The sequence below is a fragment of the Nicotiana tomentosiformis genome, chromosome 1 (assembly GCF_000390325.3).
Source record: "Nicotiana tomentosiformis chromosome 1, ASM39032v3, whole genome shotgun sequence".
NCBI lineage: Eukaryota > Viridiplantae > Streptophyta > Magnoliopsida > Solanales > Solanaceae > Nicotiana > Nicotiana tomentosiformis.
In genome coordinates, this window is record NC_090812.1 from 116,273,159 (window position 1) to 116,296,089 (window position 22,931).

A 22,931-nucleotide genomic window follows, 5' to 3' on the forward strand; every position below is an offset into this window, starting at 1 on the left:
TGATTTTGAATAGATTCGGAGCATTTGGAGGCCGAGTCCAGAGGCAAGATAATTGCGGGTTAGAAATTTGACCGGTTTGAGGTTAGTAACGATTGTAAATATAGTCCTGGGGCATGAAACCCCGAATTTTGTATCATTCTACTATTTTTAGTGAGGCACATGCTAGGTGACGGGCGTGCACTGTTGGGGATTTGTGACTTGGTCCATCCCGTAGAAACTGTAAGGTTGCATACTTTGTTGAAACCATATGAAACTTATATGTTTTAGAAAGAATTTCTATAAATTGGGTTGAATGCCATGTTTGGGCCTTGCGCTAATGTTGTTTGGACCCTTAGGGGCTGTTTCTTACCATTCTCTCATTGTTTTCGATTGAAAATATATACTCAGTCATGTTTATACTTGTTTACCACGTAACTCTGATTTATGACTCTATTTTGATGCATATAAATGTTTTGGGCTGAATGCCCTGTTTTGCTGAAATGCCCGAGTGGCTTGAGAGGTTTATGACTGAGTGAGGCCGAGGGCCTGATTTGTGAGGATGAGTGTGGATCGGGGCTGCCCACCTGCAGCATATTTGTGATTGAGTGAGGCCAAGGGCCTGATTTGTGAGAATGAGTGTGGATCGGGACTGCCCGCCTGCACCATACTTTATTATTTTGGCACGTGAGTTGTCCGTGTAGATTATAACGCTTGTGCTGAAGGAGACCCTCTGGAGTCTGTACACACCCATAGTGAGCGCAGGTACCTACTGAATGTGAGTGCCGAGTACTGAGTGATTGGGAGGCATGAGTGATTGTGAGGTATGCCCGAGTGACAAGAGTGATTGTGAGGTTTGCCCGAGGGGCTGTATATGAGTGATGTTTTGCCCGAGGGGCTGTTTATGATTTCATCATTTTTGCTTACTTTTGCATTGAGCCTTCATTTGAAAAACTTTTGGAAAAATATCTTTAAATAATTTTTACTGGAACTGGGTTTAAATGAGATGTTTGATTCAAATCCTGATTTTAAAAGCATGTGGTATTTTACTGAGATTTCCTAATATGAACGTTATATGCTTTATTGCTCGTCACTACTACTCAATCTTTATTTATTGTTGTTACTTAGTGTGTTGGCGTACTCACGTTACTCCCTGCACCTTGTGTGCAGATTCAGGTATAGCTGGACATGGAAGCGGTTATTGAGTTTTCTGGTTGCAGATTTCCTTGGAGATAGCAGGTAGCTGTTTGGCGATCGTAGTCCCTGCTCTTCTCTATATTATCTTCCTCTAGTTGTATTTAGCTATTTTTTCGGGCTGAGTTAGCCTTGATATTGTTAGACAGATTGTAGTGTATGCACATGACTAGTGACACCCCGATGTCGGGCTTTTCTTTTCTGCCCTTCTATTTTTCTTTGATTTGAACTCTTTTAAATGGAGGTTTTATGTCAAATAACATTAAAATTATCTTTAAAATGAAATTATCGGTTTGTTTTGGAAATTATTCGGCTTGCCTAGTTCCACGATAGGCGCCATCACGACATGGGTTAGTTTTGGGTCGTGCCAGATTAGTATCAGAGCCTAGGTTACATAGATCTCACGAATCATGAGCTGGTTTAGTAGAATCTTGCGGATTGGTACAGAGACGTCTGTACTTATCTTTGAGAGGCTACAGAACCTTTAGGAAACTCCACATTCTTGAATTCTTGTTGTGCGAATTTGTTGATTCTAGTAACTAAACAATTGTTGTTTCATTCTCTCACAGATGGTAAAGACTCGTACTACCGGTCAGGAGGGCTAGCCACCAGTACCACCAGCCAGGGCCGCGGTAGAGACCATGGTAGGGGTAGCTGACTGACCTCCACCCCGAGCTAACTGGGCAGGTGGTGAGGTAGCTGGTGCTGCAGTCGGAGGCTGACTCCTCTGCTGAGATAGACCTCCATGACGATGAGGACACTGTTTCTACATATGCCCAAGCTCCCCACATTCAAAATAACTCCCCGGTGCTGGCGGCGGAAACTGAAGGGAACCCCTAGCATTGGGAAGACTGGTAGAAGAGCCTGGCATGGAAGAGCCCTGAACATGTGGAGCACGGGAAGAATTCTGAACTGGAAGGGCACTTAAGTAATTTGATACACATGCGGCGGTATAAGATTAGGGTTTGATAAGAATGCGGTGAGGTAAGGTGGGATTGATACACGCCGGCAACAAGGGTCCGGCTATACCTCAACCATAATACATAAAGAACAAAAGATACATGACCCCGGGATGAAGTGGGGCTCACCAAGTCAGGTGGGAAGAAGGTGTACTGCTATCACTGATCAATGTCTCCTATTGTGGAACCACTTGCATCCATTTAAAGATGCAGCACCCCCGGCAAAAGGGACGTTAGTACCGTCGAATAGTACTAGTATGAAAACTAAACACCAGTTTAAGAATTTAGGAATACAAGATAATTATGATGAACCAATGCGGCAATAGAATAATATATATATATAACTGTTTCAACCATAGCAAGCTTATTAAAAGCTAACAACAACATTTATAGGATTTAAGATGAGGTCTTCTATAACCATCTTCACCCAAAGCGGCCCCTCCGCCTCACCCGATGTATGCAGGTGGAGGTGTACGTACAATACCACAACTCTAATAAAGCAGCCCTGCCGCCTCACCCCAATATATGCGGGTGGAAATGCATCAACGATACTAATACCAACACAAAGCGGCTATGCCGCCTCACCCCAATGTATGCGGGTGGTGGTGCCACAACAATACCAAAACCATACACAAATCGGTCGTACCGTCTCACCCCAATGCAAGCGGGTGGAGGTGCAGTCCCACAATATCATAATCCCTACACAAAGAGGTCATGCTGCCTCACCTGAATATATATGCGAGTGGAGGTATGTCACAATCACAATCTCTACACCATAATCGCTACACAAAGCGGTCATGCCGCCTCACCCCAATGTATGCGGGTGGAGGTGTATCATAATCGCAATCTCTACACAACTTGGAAAAATAATTTTCACATAAATCACGACTAGAAATTATAACATGTGGATACGTAATCCATAGTTTGGGACACGTCCTCTATTTATAATGCAATATGATAAGAGAATTTGAAATACAAATTGAACATATATCTTCATCACAAAACTTATCGGAATACTCGATTTATAATCAACATCTCAGTACTTACAAGGATAATGAGAATTCCAACTCTTAAAGAAGAGTTTACCCAACATACCTCAATTGAGCTTCCTTAAACTCTAAAACATTCCAAAATTCTTAGCAACTTCAATCTATTTTAGAAATATAACAAATTGAACCACAATTAGGAATATGATCATGTTTCTAGCTCATTTGAGCATTTTATCAAACACTAGGTGTGCATAAGGTTTCAAGGTCCCTTTTATGGAGGATTCCATCATCCCACAACCCAATCTTTACCATGCTTTGTTCAACAATCTTCCTACACCCCTTGATATCACATGAATGTAAAATAATCCACTCTCATGCCCAAACATTATGTTGCTAATTACCCATGTTCAGATGATTTCGAAATTAGGGTTTAGGGTGTAGAATCTTACCTCTAGGATGAAGACCTAGTGAGCTTTCCTTCTTAATCTTCCAAAGCTTGAGCAAGAAATGAAGAACAAATATTGGAGAACACCTTCTCACTCTAGGGCACCCTCTCTCACTCTAAAATGTCAGATAATAGCTCACAAATGACCCAAAGAGTGTATTTAACGAAATAGGGTCGTCTTTTAAAAACTCAAAAATGGAGCTCCAGAACAAGGTATGCGATCGCATAACAGATATGCGTACCGCATATCGGTCGCATAGTTTGTTACAAAATAGCCAAAAGAACTGCCTGTGTATATGGTCACTATGCGGTCCGCTTAACCGTTATGCGGTAGCATAATGCACCGCATAATAGTTATGTGGTCGCATAGTCGACCGCATAATTGCTTCTAATTGGCCCAATTAACTGCTTGACTCTATGGCCATTATGCAGTCCGCAGAGTGACTCTGCGGTCGCATAATGGACCGCAGAAATGCACTTTTCTGCCAATTTTTTTTTTTTTACTTTCCGGTGCATTGTTCAACCCAAAAGGTCCGAGTCAAGAATCCTCAAACATGTAAACCTAGTCCGACACCATGAAACATTATTTTCTTTGCAAAATTTACCGGGCTTACCACTCAAGTACTTCAAAATTTTCTGGGGTGTTACAGTTAGTCACGATACTTATTGAGTACATTGGGTCGGTTGTACTCATACTACACTTTGCACTTCGTGTGTAGATCCAGGAACTTCTGGATGCGGTAATTGCTAGGATGGTGCTAGTACCTGCTCACAGACTTTGAGGTAGATGCTATGATGCCTTCAGACCTTGATTCACATTCCTTTTATTTTCTTCAGTACTGTTCTACTATTCTGTTAATTGTACTAGAGTTTGTTTTATATTGAGATGTTGTACTTCTCGTGTACTCGTTGACACCATATTTTGGGATGGTTATAGTAGAGTTTCAATTACTTTTATCAGATATTTATGAGATTTTCCGTTGTTCAGTTTATTAATCATATTTCATTCAAATGTTTAGCTGTTATATGATTATCGGTTTTCCTAGTAAGTGTGTTAGGCACCATCACGACGGGTTGGGATTTTGTGTCATGATAGCTGGCAGGGCTAGGACCATAGATGAAAACTATTCCGTAGGTGCGGATGAATAGAAGCGTGAGTTAGGAGGAGAAGCGGTTGGTCAGAACTTAAGTGAAGTACGCAGGTGCATGATTTGGACTGCAGAAGAAGAAATTAGGAGCGCAGGTGCGAGTTCACTGGCAGGTTTTAATATTCAAAGTGTTTGAGTGTTTTCTCATTTTGGGAGATTTGGAACTCGGGTAAGGACGAGTTTTGAGAAGGGTTTTGCTACAATTGAAGAGGTAAGTGAAGTTTAATCACTTTTGATGTTAGATATTGATTACCCATTGATTTTTACACCTAGTTTGTGTAAATTTGAAGTGAAATTTGGGGATTATAGACCATGTGGTTGATGATTAAGATTTGGTATTAAGTTATTTTGGCTAGATTCAAGCCGTTCGGAGATTGATACGTCCGAGAAGGGCTTGTTAGAGGAGTGATTTGGATTGTTGAGGTAAGTATCTTACCTAAACTTGGTTGATGCACTAGTTGCCTGAGTTATTTGTGATAGCTATGTGCTATGGGTGTGCACATGTGTGGGGTTTGAACCCATGTGTGAGCACCGCGGTATTTATCCTTGTTTGTGGTAGTGCTTAGGCTATAATATACCTTGTATTGACTGTTAAGATTTAAGATATGATGTTTCCCATATTTATAAACCTTGTTGTGAACTATTTGATCCGTATTTGAGGTTACGTAGAGGTTAAATCCCCGAATGAACTTGGTAATTGCTATTTATATGATGAAACTCCGAATTTGAGCTATGATAGTACACTTTACACATGCCTATACTTTAGCCTATTATGTTTTTTTTCTTTGTGGTGTACATGCGGATTGAAGAAAGCTGATAAGTGGTTTGGTACGAATATGGAATTATTGAGCAAAATCTTGACAATGTTTGCTTTGGATTTTGCATTTCATCCGTACTTGCAATTTTTGTGGTTAATTACCTGCTTTATTTGCATATCATCTTTATATGATGTATCATTGACTGAGCAGAGCACTTGAGTAATTTCACACACACGGATGGTTCTTTCTATGCTTTATGACTTAATCACATTGTTGTTCTGTACTTGTTAAGTTGATGAAAATGTACATGTTAAGCAAGTATCATTTATAATTCTTGCTTCTTTTACCTCACCGAGGTTAGTTATGTTACTGGTTGAGTACATTAGATCGGTTATACTCATACTACACTCTACACTTAAATGTGCAGATCAAGATGTTGAACCCAGTCATCAGTAGCTGAGGCTTGTAGTAGAGTTGATCATTGAGAGATGAGGTAGAACTGCATTCTCGACCGTAGACTTGGCGCCTCTTTTCTTATGTATTGTTGTCTTTAGTTCATACAGTATTGTTATTTTGCTTTCAGACTTGTATTCCGTTGTAGAGCTCATGACTTTGTATTTACCAGTTCTAGGGGATTTATCATATGCTGGCATTATTATGTTATATTGAGATTTCACACTTATCTTATTTTTGTAAATTCTACTATTTCTGTTCTTTATTGTTATATTTATCTTCCCTAGCAAGTGTGTTAGGCGCCATCACGACTGATTGGATTTTATGTCCTGACAGATGTGATTTGAGGCTTCGAGTAAGTTTGTATTGTGTTCTAGGGCTTGTTAGTATGTTTGGATGAGGTCCGGAGGGCCTGAGTGCGTTTCAGATTGTTGACGGATCATGTTTAGGACATGGGAGATTGCTAAAGGTTTTTGATACCTAGTGCATTCACACCTACAATGGATTGGCCACATGTGTGAAGCCGCAGAAGCGGCGTATGTATTGTAGAAGAGGAGGAAAGCAGGGGTCATAGATGCTGACGAGGAGCCGCAGATGCAGATGCGCAGCTGCACTAAATGGTCCATAGATGCGGACACGGCTAGGAGATGGAGAGTTCGTTGTTGCAGAATGAGATCGCAGAAATGGACTCGCGGATGCGAAACATTTTCCGCAGGTGCGGAAGGTACAAGGTTGGAGCGCGATCGCAGAAGAGATATTTTTGCCACACTTGCGGTACCGCAGATGCGGTTAAGTGACAGCAGATGCGGAATTACTGGCAAGTTTTTATATCGAAGGGTTTGGGTGTTTTCTTATTTTGAGAGTTTTAGAACTCGGTTATGGGTGGGTTTTGGAGTGTTATCACCATAATGGGTGAGGTAAGTGAAGTTTAATCACTCATGATGATAAATATTGATTACCCATTGATTATTATACCTAGTTAATGTGAATTTGAAGTAAAATTTGGGAATTTTAGACCATGTTGTTGGAGAGTGAGATTTGGTTGTTTGGGGGTCGATTGGATGAAATTAGTATGGTTGGACTCGTATCCAAATTTGTGAGTTTTGTCGGGTTCCGAGGTGCGTGCTCGTGGTCGAATGTTTTAGTTGACTTTTTGAATTTTATTAAATATCGGATCTTTATTATACGAAATTGCTTTATATTGCTTTTATTTATGTTATTAAGTTATTTTGGCTATATTCGAGCTGTCTGGAGTTGGATTTGCGTGGGAAGAGATTATTAGTGGATCGATTTAGGTTGTTTAAGGTAAGTATCTTGTCTAACTTTGTGTGGAAAAAATCACCCCTTAGTATTTGGGTTGATTATACTATTTGAATTATGTGGAAGACGTGTACATGAGGTGATGAGTGTACACACATGCTTATATGTGGTCTTTGACCAGTGTGGACTATTAGGTTACTTATAAGCACTTAATTGATGTTTTTATTAATTGTTCTATCTTTTGTTGCCAATTTTATTCCTACATGCATTAATTGATGTTGTTATAAAATGTTCTAGTTTACTCTATCAAGTTGTTGTTATATGCATTTATTTATAGTTGTTACATGCTATCCTCCCCATTGTTGAGTTATTCTTATGCATTTAGTCATAATTTCTATTTCATTTTATCTCTTTCATTGTTAAGCTTACGCTACGTACTTGATTTGGGAGTTGCCATTTCACGGCAATACCTTCATTGTTGAGTTATTGAGGTCGTAGTTGTGAAAGCTATTAACAAATTGTGGTTGAAGTATTGATTATTGAGACATCCTTCCTTGTTGAGTTGTTTCTCATTCATTTTGTTATTATTGAGATTCTTGTACACATTGTGGTTGAGTCGTGGGCTATGTATTGTGGTAACATTGTTATCATTGATTTGGTAATGTTGTGGCATAAGGGCACATGTGATGCAAGTGGATTATTGTGTTGTGATATTGATACAGTTGCGGTCGTATAAGGGTGGGTATTGAAACGCATGCGGTGAGATAAGGTGTGATTTATATGCGTGTTGGTAGTAAGGGAATTACTTGTAGCCACGGGGCAAGATAAGGGGGTTAAGACGTGTGTAGCTATTTTGGAAAAATTATTTTTAAAATAAATGCAAGGCTCACGCGGTGATTATGACTTGTGAATGTGAAAATGAGGTGTGGTGCTTCGGTGGTTATTCTGGTTGTACATTCTATGTTGATAGAGCTTGTTGATGGAACGATTATTGTTATTCCTTCATTTATTTTACTTTTATTTGACTGTATTTGATTACTTGTTGTTCTTGTAATATGCTCATTCTTTTTATCCTTTATTGCTTTAAATTCCGTTGTTAGCCTTACATCATTCTGCTGCTTTGTTGTCATTTATTTCTTTGCTTTCCTGTTATTAGATTATATTATATTCAGTTCAAGTTTCTTTTGCCTAGTAGGTGTCTTGACCTGGTCTCGTCACTACTCTACTGAGGTTAGACTTGATACTTACTAGGTACCGTTGTGGTATACTCATGCTATGCTTCTGTATATTTTTCTGCAGATCCAGGTACTTTAGCTCGTGCCGGACGCTAGTGATTGATCAGATATTCCGGATACTTCAAGGTATACCTGCTTAATGCTCGCAAGCCTCGGAGTCACCTTCTGTTATTGCCTTTAGTGTTGTTTACTTTCTTATCGAACAGTGTTGTATTAGAGATTCTTAGTATACTTCAGTAGAGCTTATGACTCAGTTCCACCGGTTTTGGGGATATTGTGACCGTTGTACCATTTGGATTTGACTATGAAAGTTATTAGTTAAAATTTATCATCTTAGTTGTTAATTCTGTTAAATTATCAATGTATTCTAGGCTTACCTAATCTTAGTGACTAGGTTCCATCACGATATCCCAAGGTCGGAATTTGGGATCATGATAGTCAAGATACTTACTGAGTACCTGAGGTTGGTTGTATTTATACTATACTTTTGCACCTTGCGTGCAGATCTTGGAGTTGAGCTGTTGTGGACGACGAAGGCTATCATTGAAGATGTATCCGCATTGCAAATACAAGCTACCACTTGTTCTTGGTAGTTTAGGATTTGTACTTCTATTTATGAATATTCAAATAGATGTTGTACTTAATCTTCGTACCAGCTTTGTAAATCCAAATTTTAGTGGTTCATAACGTGTACTACCAATCTTTGGGGTATTTTTATGGATATTCACGACTTGTACTTAATTATTGTTATTGACAATCCTTCATTAAAGTTGTATTATACATTGTTTGTCTTACCTAGCATGTTGGGGTTATGTGTCATCACGACTAAGTGGAATTTTAGGTCGTGACACCTTCTCTTTTCTTTACTATAGATATAAATATATCTCTACAACAAGGTATTATTGAGAAACATTACCCTGTATGAATGATTTTACTTATTATTTGATGGTGAATTTTTGATATATAGTAATTTATGAAGTAGATTTCTAATTTATACTTAATGAAGTATTTTAATTATTTAAACCATTATGTAAACAATAAGTAACTATACCAGATTCTCAATATTCTTGCTTTGGTATAACTATATGTTATATTGATTATAATTTTCAATATATACTTTACTTTATGTTTATATTTTTAATAATAAAAATAGATAATTATATTTTTTATAATGAATAGTTAAATTCATTAAAATTATAAACTAAACATTGATAATATATTTTTCGTACTTTGACACACAAAAGTTCTTTATAAAATATTGGTCAAACACAATTTACTTATTTAATTTTAAACAAAATCACTTCTCTAATGTATTGGTCAAACACAAACTTATATTCTCCATAAGTAGATTTTTTGAAAAGAACTTCTAGATAAAACATTTTTCAAAATAAGCACTTTTTGACATCTACTAACACTGCAAACACCAACTACCATTATCAACCTTTAGGATCTTCTAGTGCACACCCAAGTGAGATACGTAAAAGACTAGGCAATGATCGTGAACCCAAGTTTCATCAGTTCCTTGTAAGATTTCAACTTCTCCACTGCCATTTTGTATAGTGATAGTGGAACAGAGGCCAGTAAGGTTTATTCACTTCAAAACACTATTTTCTTTTTTAGTATAAGGTCTATTCACTTCAAGAGCAACATTATTCAATGTCTACAAAGAAAAGGAATCATCTATGCCTTAATGCGACCAGTAGATAGAGTTGTTCCTAGTAGAACTACTTAGAAAATGCTTATAGGAAATGAAAATAATTGATTTAACCAGAAGTAGAAGAATCTACACTTGTCTACCATCTGTATCTGATACTACTTTATGTTTAGTAATGATCCAATATGTTATTTTGAGTTTTATCACATTGTTCCTTGGTTTGAGGCTTCCTATATGTTCTTATGATGCTTGGGGACTTGCAGATGTTGATGGTTTGGACCTGAGGGTGTAACGACCTGGCCGGTCATTTTGTGTATTTGAGTCCCGTTACCGTATTTGATTCTTCTCGTATGTGTGTTTGTATTTTTGTGCGCTGGGTGGTGGTTGGTTTGGCTTCGGGAAAGTTGGAGAGTGAATCGAGACACTTAGTCTCATTTTAGAAGGTTAAGTTTTAAGAGTTAACCAAGGTTTGACTTTTATGTAAACGAACTCGGATTAGAATTTTGATGGTTCCAGTAGGTTCGTATGGTAATTTTGGACTTAGGCATATATTCGGAAATGGATTTAGGCACATATTCGTATGGTAATTTTGGACTTAGGCATATATTCTAGAGATCGCTTTATTTTCTAATAGTTGCCAATTTGTAGGACTGGAAAATTTATAGATTTGACTGCGGGTTGACTTTGATGGTATTCTGATTGTTGTTCCCGAACTTGGTATAGGTCATTTGGGACTTGTGTGCAAAGTTTGGTTAGAATTCAGATTGGTTAGGCTTGCATCGGACGCTTGGTTGCAAGTTAGAAGTTCTTGATTTTAAGAGAGTGATTTTGATGATCGATTCTTGGTTTTCATGTTATTCGTGATGTTTCGAGCCCTTGGACAAGTTTGGATTAGGTAATGGAATTTTTTGGCATGATTGGATGAGGTCCCGGGAGGCTCGGGTGTGATTCTGGGTTGTTTTAGACCATTTCCCCTTTGTTTGGAGTTACTAGTTTTCAAGTGTCCAGCAGTAATTCACGATTGCGGATCTTGCCTCGTGATCGTTGAGTAGAGAATTTGGAAAATGAAGTTTTACCCTTCGCATTCATGGAGACTTGTGGTCAGGCTAGAGGATTGCCTTAGCGATCGTAGGTGTGGGGCCGCATTCGCATAGGCTTAGCTGAGCAGGTGCCGCATTCGTGGGCGGTGCATTCACGAAGAAGAGTGTCCAACTGGGTTGATTTTATACTTCGCTATGGTGAAGGTTGTGTCGCGATCGCGATGAATATCGATGTGCAAGATTTTTAAGTTGAGATTTCGGGACTTTTACCCACTTTATCATATTTTGAGCCCTAGACTTCGAGAGTGGGTAATTTTGAAGAGCAAATTCACTACATCATTGGAGGTAAGCAGTTTATACTTGAATTTGACTTTACGTCATGTATTTTTCTTGGATTACTACACCTAAAACAATAACATACCCAGTCTTATCCCACATCAAGGGGTCTGAGGAGGGTAGTGTGTACGCAGACCTTACCCCCACCTTGTAAGGATAGAGAGGCTATTTCCACTAGACCCTCAGCTCAGGAAAGTATAAGCACCACATTAATAAAAATATAGACAAGAAGGGACAGTACTAAAAAGCCATATAAAAGCAGAATATAAACAGCAAGATATTAAGGTAATCAACAATGAGAGAAAACAACGGTTAGTCATAAAAACCTACTACCCATAGAAAGCGAGACTGCGTGCCAATACTAATGTTATGAACACTCTAGACTACCTATTCTACTACCATAATCCTCGACCTCCATACCTTCCTATCAAGGGTCATGTCCTCGGCCAGCTGAAGTTGCGTCATGTCTTGCCTAATCACCTCTCCCCACCTCTTCTTTGACCTACCTCTACCTCTCCGTAGGCCCTCTAATGTCAACCCTTCACACCTCCTCACCGAGGCGTATGTGCTCCTCCTCCACACATGACCAAACCACCTAAGCCGCGCTTCCTGCATTTTGTCCTCAATAGGGGCCACACCCACCTTGTCGTGAATAACCTTATTTCTGATTCTATCTAACCTGGGGTTCCCGCACATCCATCTCAACATCCTAATATCTGCTACCTTCATCTTTTATATATGAGCGATCTTGGCTGGCCAACACTCAGCCCCATACAACATCGTTGGTCTGCCCACCACTCTGTAGAACTTACCCTTAAGTTTCGGTGGCACCTTCTTGTCATAGAAAACACCGGAAGCGAGTCTCCATTTTATCCATCCCACCCCAATACAATGTGTGACATCTTCATCAATCTCCCCATCAACTTAAAACCTTTAGATTCTAGGGTCTACCTCCATACCTCTAATTCCGCGTTCATACCGTCTCACGTCTCATCAATCAATACAATATCATCTGCAAATAGCATGCACCACGGCACCTCCCCTTGGATGTGGCGTGTTAGTACATCCATCACCAAAGAAAATAAAAAAAGGCTGAGTGCCGACCCCTGATGCAACCCCATCATAACTGGAAAATGGTCTGAGTCCCCACCCACCATCCTCACTTGGGTCTTTACTCCATCATACATGTATAATCAACCTAATGTAGGCAACATGCAAACCTCTAGCCTCCAAACATCTCCACAAAACCTCCCTCGGAACTTTATCATACGCCTTTTCTATGTCGATGAATACCATATGCAAGTCCTTCTTTATCTCCCTATACTACTCCATCAATCTCCTAACAAGGTGGATGGCTTCTGTAGTCCAACGCCCTGACATAAACCCAAACTGGTTCTCAGAAATAGACACCCCCTTCCTCATCCTTAGCTCTACCACTCTCTCCCATACTTTCATAGTATGGCTAAGCAGCCTAATACCACGATAGTTATTGCAATTCTGGATATCACCAGTGTTCTTGTATACAGGAACCATCGTGCTCCACCTCTACTCTTTGGGCATTTTCTTCGTTCTAAAAATGACATTAAATAACCTAGTGAGCCACTCCAAGCCTGCCTTGCCCGCACTCTTCCAAAACACCACCGGGATTTCATCCAGCCAGGTCATTTTGCCCATACTCATCTTCGCATAGCCCCCTCAACTGCATTAACTCTAATCCGCCTACAATACCCAAAGTCACAACGACTCCCGGAGAGTTCCAAATCACCCAGAACAATGCTCTTCTCCATCTCCTCATTCAAGAGACTATGGTTGGCTTTATATGATGTTATTGGGTTGTATTTGACAAGATTCGAACCGGATAAAGTTGGATTTTTAAGGATTTGGAATCTTTGGTTATTTTTTGCTTGTTAGACGAAGATAAGTTTCTTGTCTAACCTTGTTAAGAGAAAAATCCCTACGATTTGACTTTATCACTACGTGTTTAATGTATCGGGGGTGGTGTACATATGCAGTAATGAGCGTATATGCACTTACCATATTTACGTCATGGCCGGGGTAGAATTGAAGTATTTTATGCCTTGTTTTGACTATGTGCTCATTTGATTCATGACTTGTTAGCTTATATGACTACGTTTGCTCTCTTATTCATGGTAGAGATCATGCCTAGGTTTATGGTTAATTATGAAGGCATGTGAACTTGTTCTTCATTTGTCGAATTGCTCGAATTATCCGTAGTCATATTGAAATTCTATGAGCACATATATGTATAATATTTTAAGTCCTTGTGCATATATTTTATATGTGGATACTTGATTCGGACTGAGAATTTTGGCACGAAAGTTAAGTCATGCAGATGAGGTACAGTTATGGCATAAAGGTCATGATGATCGGATATTTGACTATGAGTTAGCTAAAACCTCCTCTTTGCTCTTGGATTAGGATCTGTCCCTCAAGAGTTAGGTGATTACCCATGTTACTTTGGGCACATGTTACTTTGGGCACTGTATGCATGGTCGATACATGGAGTTTGTACTGGGTTGATACATGAATTTGGTATCAAGTTTTGGTGATACATGGATTGTGTATTGGGGTACACGGAGCTTGTATCAGTTTGAGCATACATAGATATTTTTGACTCACTTAGATGTACTTACTTAGATACTAATTGTTACTTGACATCCTTATATGCAAGTTGGGAGCCATGACTCCATTATTTGAGTATGTTATCTTATAATACTATATTTGGCGATGTTATGATTATTTTTTGTACTGGAAAAGCATGCGTAATATCTTTCAACCGTTGATATCTTTGATTCTTGTCATTCATGAGGTTATCTACTATTTCAGCTCTGAGTTCTAATTATTATATCCATTGTTGCAAGTATTTTGATAGATCTAGCCTCGCTACTACTTCTTCGAGGTTAGACTTGATACTTACTGGATACCGATTGTGGTGTACTCATACTATGCTTTTGCATATATTTAGTGTAGATCCTCAGGTTGGTGCTAGCGGAGCCTCCCATTGTGCTTAGGCGGTTCCATCGGTGTAATTACCTAGCCGATTGTTTTATGTATTTGAGCCATGTTCCCCTATTTTATACTTTCCGTATGCTTATTTATTGTTTAGTGACTTGAAGGGATGGTTGCTTTGGTTTTGAGGAAGTTTTGCAGTGAATTGGAATACTTAGTTCTATGGTGGAAGCTTAAGTTATAAGAGTTAACCGAGGTTTGGATTTTCTATAAACGGCCTTAAAATAGTATTTGGGTGATTCCAATAGGTTTGTATGGTGACTTTGGACTTAGGCGTATGTCCGAATTTGGATTTATAGGTTCTTAGGTTGAATTGGCTCTATTTGGCGAAAGTTAAAAAATTGAAGGTTTGGAAGGTTCATAGGTTTGATCGGGAATTGACTTTAAGGCTATCATGTTCGAATTGTTTTTTAGAAAGTTAGTATAGGTTTGTTATATCATTTGGACTTGTGTGCAAAGTTTGGGGTTATTCCGAGTTAGTTAAGACGTGGTTCTACATGAAAAGTTGGAAGTTGACTAGTTCATTAAGCTTGAATTGAGGTGTGAATTATAGTCTTGATAATACTTTGCGTGATTTGAGACCTCAAGTAGGTTTGTCTTATGTTTTGGGAGTGGTTGATATGTTTGGACGGGGTCCCGAGGGGCTCATGAGTATTTCAGATGAATTTCAGATCATTTGAGCTTGGTTGGACAGCTGAGGTTTTGCAGGTGTCTAGTGTGCTTCACGATTGTGGAGAAGGTCTCGAGATCTCGTAGGCTAATTTTAGGGTTGTGTCATTTTGGAGCTTCACATTTATGATTGGTATGTCACGTTCATGAAGTATTGTGAGCAGTGGCCTTCACGTTCGCGTTAAGGGCATATGTTCATTTTGTGTCAGGCAGGATGAGGGTTGGCTAGGCATTTGGCCTTCGTATTCGCGGGAGGGAAACCGCGTAGGCCAGTGGGATGTTGTGCATCATGTTCGTCGACTGGGCGCCGCGTTCGTGAAGTGTTAATTTTGGTAGTGCAATTCTTATGCTTCTCGAACGCGAGGCTTGGGCTGTGTTCGCGAAGGGTATCACTAGGGAGAGAATATTGTATTGAGGGTTAGCCTCATTTTATCATATTTTGAGATTGGGCGCTCGAGTTGGGTGATATTTGAGGCAATTTTCACCCATTTGAATCGGGGAATTCTAAGGGCAAAAATTATGGTTTTTGTAAGAAATTTTGAAGATTGATTATTTGGGATTTGAACCCCAATTTGAAGTCGGATTTGGATGAAATCTGATATTTGGACTCGTGTTGGAATGGATGATCTGGATTTGTTAGTTTTGTTGGGTTCCAGGGAGCGATCCTGGGTTGAGTTTTTTCTATTTGATAGAGATTGGGGCTTTATTACTTGGAATCCATTTTTATAGCATTGTTTGACGTTATTGAGTTATTTTTGGCTAAATTTAACCCGTTCGGAGGTCGATTCAAGAGGCAAGGGATTTTTAGAGTATTGATTCTCGCGCTTTGAGGTAAGTAACTTGCCTACGCTTGGGTGCTGGGGTGATGTACGCATTTGGTGACGAGCGTATATGTGTACACTATGGTTATTCATGATTTGTGTAGACTTTAGGCTATTACATGCCTTGTTTTGCTAATATGCCTTCGTGTTACCTTATTTTCTCTACTTGTATAACTACTTGGACTATTATTCATGCTATAAATTATGTCTAGGATATGTGCTTATCCGTTTAATACATGATAAGGCTATTTTGCTGTGTTGAGTTGTTTGCCTTGATTGTAGTCATTATTTTCAGTCATGATATTATACTCGCTTGTTATGTCATCACTTATATATACTTCTTACCTATTATATCATATGTTGTTGGTTACCTTACTTGAGTATTACGGGTTTGAGTGGAATTGTGATACATTGGTATGAATTGTGTGGTATATTAATTTATGATATCGTAAGATATTTAAATATTGTGATGTGAGCACATTAATGATTGAACCTAGGCCATAAATATGATAATATTTACATTGCGGTGACGCGTATGTCAGGACCCCAATTGGGTTGAGTGGTATTGATGTTCAGGTGATGCGTGCACCAAACCATTTGGGTTGAGTTATGATGATTGTTAACTTTTGACCCGATCAACACTTGGGCTAGGATCTGCCCCTCCGGAATCAGGTGATAACCTATGTTCTTTGGGCCTTGTGAGTGAGTGGCTTTATATGCTGAGCAAGGGGCTTTATGTCAGGCACACGTACAGTGCTGAGAGTGTGCTTATTTGATGATTTCATTGTGAATTCGTGGATTTGGCATTGTTACTTGTCATGCAGGCATATAGATGTATGTCCCTTATGCTAATTGATATTCTATATCTTGAAATTGATGACTTAACTAATTTGATTATTAAGCATGTTTTTTTTCTATTAATGTGAATAAGTTGAACTTGTTATTCTTGAGTTTATATCCCTTTATTATCACTATTTTGTTGGTAATGTCATTGTTCATGGTTGAAAGTGAGTAGCGGACTTTACCAATCTCGCCACTATCTTCAATCCAAGGTTAGGCTTGCTACTTACTGAGTACATGGGGTCAGTTGTACTCATACTAGACTCATCACTTTATGTGTAAATTTTGGTGATGCTGATAGAGTTGACTGATAGAGAGTTGCACCAGTACCATTTGGAGATTTCAAGGTATCTTTGTTGTTTCCGCCCGTAGACCTTGGAGTCCTATCCTTACTTTATTCATTACTATTTATGTATTTATGAAAGTGTTGTATCGTTCTTCAAACAATTGTACTTATTATTATACAGAGCTCAAGTACTCGTTGACACCAGGTACAAGGATGGTATTGCAGTTGTACCGCTATATTGCTTCAGTTATTTATCGTATTCCGATTTTGAAGATATATCTTATTATTGTTAGAGTTTATTTCTTTATATTTATGTTGGCCTACCTAGCTAGTAGTGTTAGGCGCCGTCACGGTTTAGGTAGGATTTGGGATCGTGACAAGTTGGTCTAAGAGCACTAGATTGCTTAGGTCGCACGAGACATGAGCAAGTCTAGTAGTGTCTTGTGGATTGATACGGAGACGTCTGTACTTATCTTCGAGAGGCTACAGAGCTATTAGGAAACATCACTTTCTTCCATTCTCTATTATGCAAATTTTTTTATCTCTAAGTCTAAATCCTTAATTTTCTATTCTCCTACAGATGATGAGGAAACAATCGTCAAGTGCAGCTCAGCAAGCACCGGTACCCCAAGCTAGGGTCGTCAGAGGTCGGGGTCGAGGCAGAGCATGCGCCACAGCTAGAGTCTCCTGCTCGAGTGGCTGTTGTGGAGCCACTAGTATCTCCTATTGAGAATCATGTTCATGACTATGAGAATGAGTCGGAGGTACTAGCTCGGGTTCCCTAGGGCCTATTTGTTTCACTAGATATTCAAGATGTTTGGTCCGTATGATTCGATTGATTGAGAGTTTGCCTCAGGTCATGGCATCTTCTACTATACCAGCTACTTCGCATGCAAAGGGAGGAGCACAGACTCCAGCTACACGTACACCAGATCATGTGTCCCATGGTTATCAGACTCCTACAGTGTTACTAGTTAGGGGAGTTCAGCCTATGCTTGCCGCACAGCCTAAAGATAGGCCCACAGTGTCAATTGATGAGCTGAAGAGACTTGATATGTTCACCAAGTTTCATCCTCCTCACTTCAGTGGTACACCTTCAGAGGATGCCCGTGGATTCTTAGTTCATTTCCATGAGATTTTGCTCAATTTGGGAGAGTGGAGTCCAATGGAGTTTATTTCACCGCCTTCCAGATGCAGGGTCCGGACAAGAGGTGGTGGCAGGTTTACGAGATGGGTCGACCAGTGGGATCACCTCCTCTTACCTAGGCTTAGTTATCCAGGGTCGTTTTGGAGAATTTCATTCCTTGCACTAGGAGAGAAGAGCCGAGGAGGAAGTTTGAGCACTTTCAGTAAGGCCTGATGTCACTTGCTGAGTATGTGATGAGGTCCACGGATCTTTCCGGCCATGCTATTGTTTTGATACGCATTGAGGAGGAGAGAGTGAGGAGATTCATTGATGGTCTTAACCGTGGTATTCGCATTGCTATGGGTAAAGAGGTTGAGACTGGGACTCCATTTCACCAGTTGTGGAGATAGCGTGTCATGTTGAGAACATTCACATTGAGACCTAGGAGATGATGTAGGATAGGTACAAGAGCTCCTGACGTTCAAGGATTTTTAGTGGTGCCTCATCTAGAGGTCGGGGTCGGTTTGGGGGAGGCCAATCTAGCAGGACAACTTATCATTCACCATCACATAATCGATAAGCTTTTATGCAGTCTTCATTCAGTGTACTTCCAATATAGAGTTCCGATCGCACTTCATCTATTTAAGGTTAATCATTACCCGTTTCTTCTCGTGGCTATTCTAGTTCATGGGGTCCAACTCAGGCCCCGCAGTCATTCCAGTCTGAGGTTGCTATGAGTGTGGAGAGTTGGGGCATTTCAGGAAGTCTCACTCTCATTTTCGCAGAAGTCCAATGCAGCAGGGAGGTTAGACTACGTTTCTAACGCCGTTTGCTACACCACCCGCTCAGCCAACTCAGGGTGGAGATCATCCAGAACGAGGTCGTCCTAGAAGGGGAGCTCAGTCTTGTAGAGGTCAGTCCAGATTCTATGCATTTTCGTGGAGGACCGAAGTTGTTGCTTCTAATGCAGTGATTATAGGTATTGTATCTATGTGCTACAAGGATGCTTCAGTATTGTTTGATCTGGTTCCACTTATTCATTTATGTCATCATGCTTTGCTTCTTGTTTGGATCTGCCTCGTGGTTATCTTGATGCTCTTGTGTATGTGTCTCCACCTGTTGGTGATTCTATTGTGGTGGATTGAGTTTATCAGGCATGTGTGGCCACTATTTGTGGTTTTGAAATGAGGGTGGACTTTCTATTGTTAGGTGTGATGGATTTTGATGTGATCTTGGGTATGGATTGGTTATCCTTGTACCATACTATTTTGGATTGTCACACTAAGACTGTGACGTTGGCGATGTCGGGGTTACCAAGGTTGGAGTGAAAGGGTTTTCTTGGATGCACTCCTAGTAGAGTGATCTCATTTCTGAAGGCTCAATGGATGGTTGAGAAGAGATGTTTAGTATATTTAGCCTTTGTCCGAGATGTTAGTTCTGATACTCCTACTGTTGAGTCAGGTCTAGTAGTGAGGGAGTTTCGGGATATGTTTCCAGCATACCTATCAAGCATGCCACCTAATAGGGATATTTATTTAGGCATTGATTTGGCAACGGGCATGCAGCCTATCTTTATTCCTTCGTATCGTATGGCTCTAGCAGAGTTGAAGGAATTGAAGGAATAGTTGCAAGAGTTGTTGGATAAGGGGTCCATCGGGCCTAGTGTTTCACCTTGGGGTGCGCCAGTGTTGTTTGTTAAGAATAATGATCGGTCTTTGAGAATATGTATTGAATATCGGTAGTTGAACAAGGTGACAATCAAGAACAGATATCCATTGTCATGTATTGATGACTTACTTGACTAGCTTCAGGGTGTTCTCAAAGATTGAGTTGAGATCGAGGTAACACCAATTGAAGAATAGGGTGTCAGACATCCCTAAGACTGCTTTCTAGACTTGTTATGGGAAATATGAGTTTTTGGTGATGTTATTTGGGTTGAATAATGCCCCAAAATGTTTCATTCACTTTATGAACAGTGTGTTACATCCTTATTTGGATTTGTTTATTATTGTGTTCATTAATGATATATTGGCGTATTCCCGTAGTACGGAGGAGAATGAGCACCATTTGATGATCGTGCTTCAAACTTTAAGGGAGAAGAAACTATATGCAAAGTTCTCCCAATGAACGTTTTGATAAGACTCGGTGGCATTATTGGGTCATATGGTATCTGGTGATGGTATCAAGGTGGACTCGAAGAAGATTGAGGTATTTTAGAGTTTGCCCAGACCTTCTACCGCCACAAATATCGGGAGCTTCTTAGGTAAACAGGTTACTATCGTTGCCTCGTAGAGGGAATTTCATTTATTTAAGCCCCATTGACTAAGTTGAATTAGAAGGGTGATCCGTTCAAGTGGTTGGATAAGTGTGAGGAGAGCTTTCAGAAGCTCAAGACAACTTTAACTATAACTCTAGTGTTGGTTTTTCCTTTAGGATCGAGATCATATATGGTTTATTGTGATGCTTCGTGGGTTGGCATTGCGTGTGTGTTGATGCAGGATGGTAGGGTTATTTCCTATGCATCACGCCAGTTGAAACCCCGTGAGAAGAAGTATCTAGTACATGATTCTGAGTTAGTAGGTATTGTACATGCGTTCAAGATTTGGAGGCATTACTTATATTGCATGTCTTGTGAGGTGTATACGGATCATCAATGTCTTCAACATCTATTCAAGCAAAAGGATTTTAACTTGTGGCAGTAGAGGCTGTTGGATCTATTGAAGGACTATTATATCACCATTCTTTATCATCCGAAAAAGGCCAATGTGGTAGCAGACGCCTTGAGTAAAATGGCAGAGAGTATAGGGAGTTTAGCAATTATTCGAGCTGGGGAGAGGCCTTTGGGTATGGATGTTTACGATTTGGCCAACAGGCTCGTGAGATTGGATATAATGGATCCTAGCAGGGTTCTTTCTTATGTTGTATCCCAGTCATCTTTGTTTGAGTGCATCATCCCCACTTGCTTGTCCTCAAGGACACAGTTCAACGAGGTGGTGCTAAGGAATTATCTATTGGTGATTGCGGCTTTAGGGCAGGATTTGTGTTCTTTATGTGGATGGGTTGAGAGATTTGATTCTTGAAGAGGCTCATAGCTAACAGTATTCTATTTATCCAGGTGATTCAAAGATGTATCGTGATTTGAAGCAGCATATTTGGTAGTAGAGGATGAAGAAAGACATTGTTGGATACTTTAATTGTCAGCCGGTCAAGTATGAACATTAGAGACCTGGTGAATTACTTTAGAATATTGAGATATCGTAGTGAAAGTGAGAGCGCATCATAATGGACATTGTGGTAGGTTTGCCACGGACTTTGAGGAGATTTGATGTTGTTTGGGTCATTGTGGACAGACTGGCCAAGTCTGCACATTTCATTCTAGTAATGATTTCCTACACTTCAGAGTAGTTATCAAGATCTACATCAGGAAGATTGTCCGCTTGCATGGTGTCGTGTGTCTTTTATCTAGAATCGAGGCACTCATTTTTCTTTGCATTTATAGAGAGTCGTTTAGCGTGAGTTGGGTACGCAGGTTGAGTTGAGTACCACATTTCACCATCAGATGGATGAGCAGTCCGAGCGGACCATTAAGATCTTGGAGGATATATTGAGAGTATGTGTCATGGATTTACGAGGTTAGTGGTACCTATTTCTTCAATTAGCAGAGTTTGCATACAATAAAAACTATCAGTCGAGCATCCAGATGGCTCCGTATGAGGTATTATATGGGGGAAATCGTTCTTCGGTTGGTTGGTTTGAGTCGGGTGATGCTAATATATTGGTCCTTTTGATGTGTTAGAGAGAGTGGGAGAGGTGTCCTATTGACTTGCTTTTCCATCCAGCTTATTAGGAGTTCACCGGTGTTTCATGTTTCCATGCTTTGAAAGTACTATGAGGATCTGTCACATGTGTTGGATTTCAATTCAGTGCAGTTAGATGAGAATGTGGCTTAAGAGGAGTAGTCGGTGGCCATTGCATAGGCATGTTCGGAAGCTGCGATTGAAGAATATTGCATCAATAAAGGTTCGGTAGAGGGGTCAACTGGTCGAGGAAGCCACGTAGGAGACCTAGCATGATATGAAGAGAAGATATCATCATCTTTTGATATCCAAGTATGATATTAAACTCATTCAAGGAGGAAAATTTGTTTAAGAGGAGGAGAACGTAATGACCCAGCTGGTCATTTTGTGTATTTGATCCCCATTCCCCTATTTGATGATTTCTGTATACTTCTTTGTTGTTTTGTGACTTGCTAGCGTTGTTGGTTTTGTTTCGGGGAAGTTTTGAAGCGAATTGGAACACTTAGTTCCATGGTTGGAAGCTTAAGTTATAAGAGTTGACGGAGCTTTGACTTTTATGTAAACAACCTCAGAATGGTATTTTGATGGTTCCAATAGGTTTTTATGGTAATTTTGGATTTAGGCGTATGTTTAGATTTAAATTTGGAGGTTCCTAGGTTGATTTGGCTATGTTTGGAGAAAGTTAAAAAGTTTAAAGTTTGGAAGGGTCATAGGTTTGACGTGGAGTTAATTTTGAGGCTATCGGGTTTTGATTGTTGTTTCAAAAGTTGGTATATGTTAGTTATGTCATTTGGAACTTGTGTACAAAATTTGGGGTTATTCTAAATTGGTTAGACGTTGTTCGAGATGAGATTTGAAAGCTGGAAGTTGATTAGTTCACTAAACTTGAATTGAGGTGCAATTTGTAATTTTGAT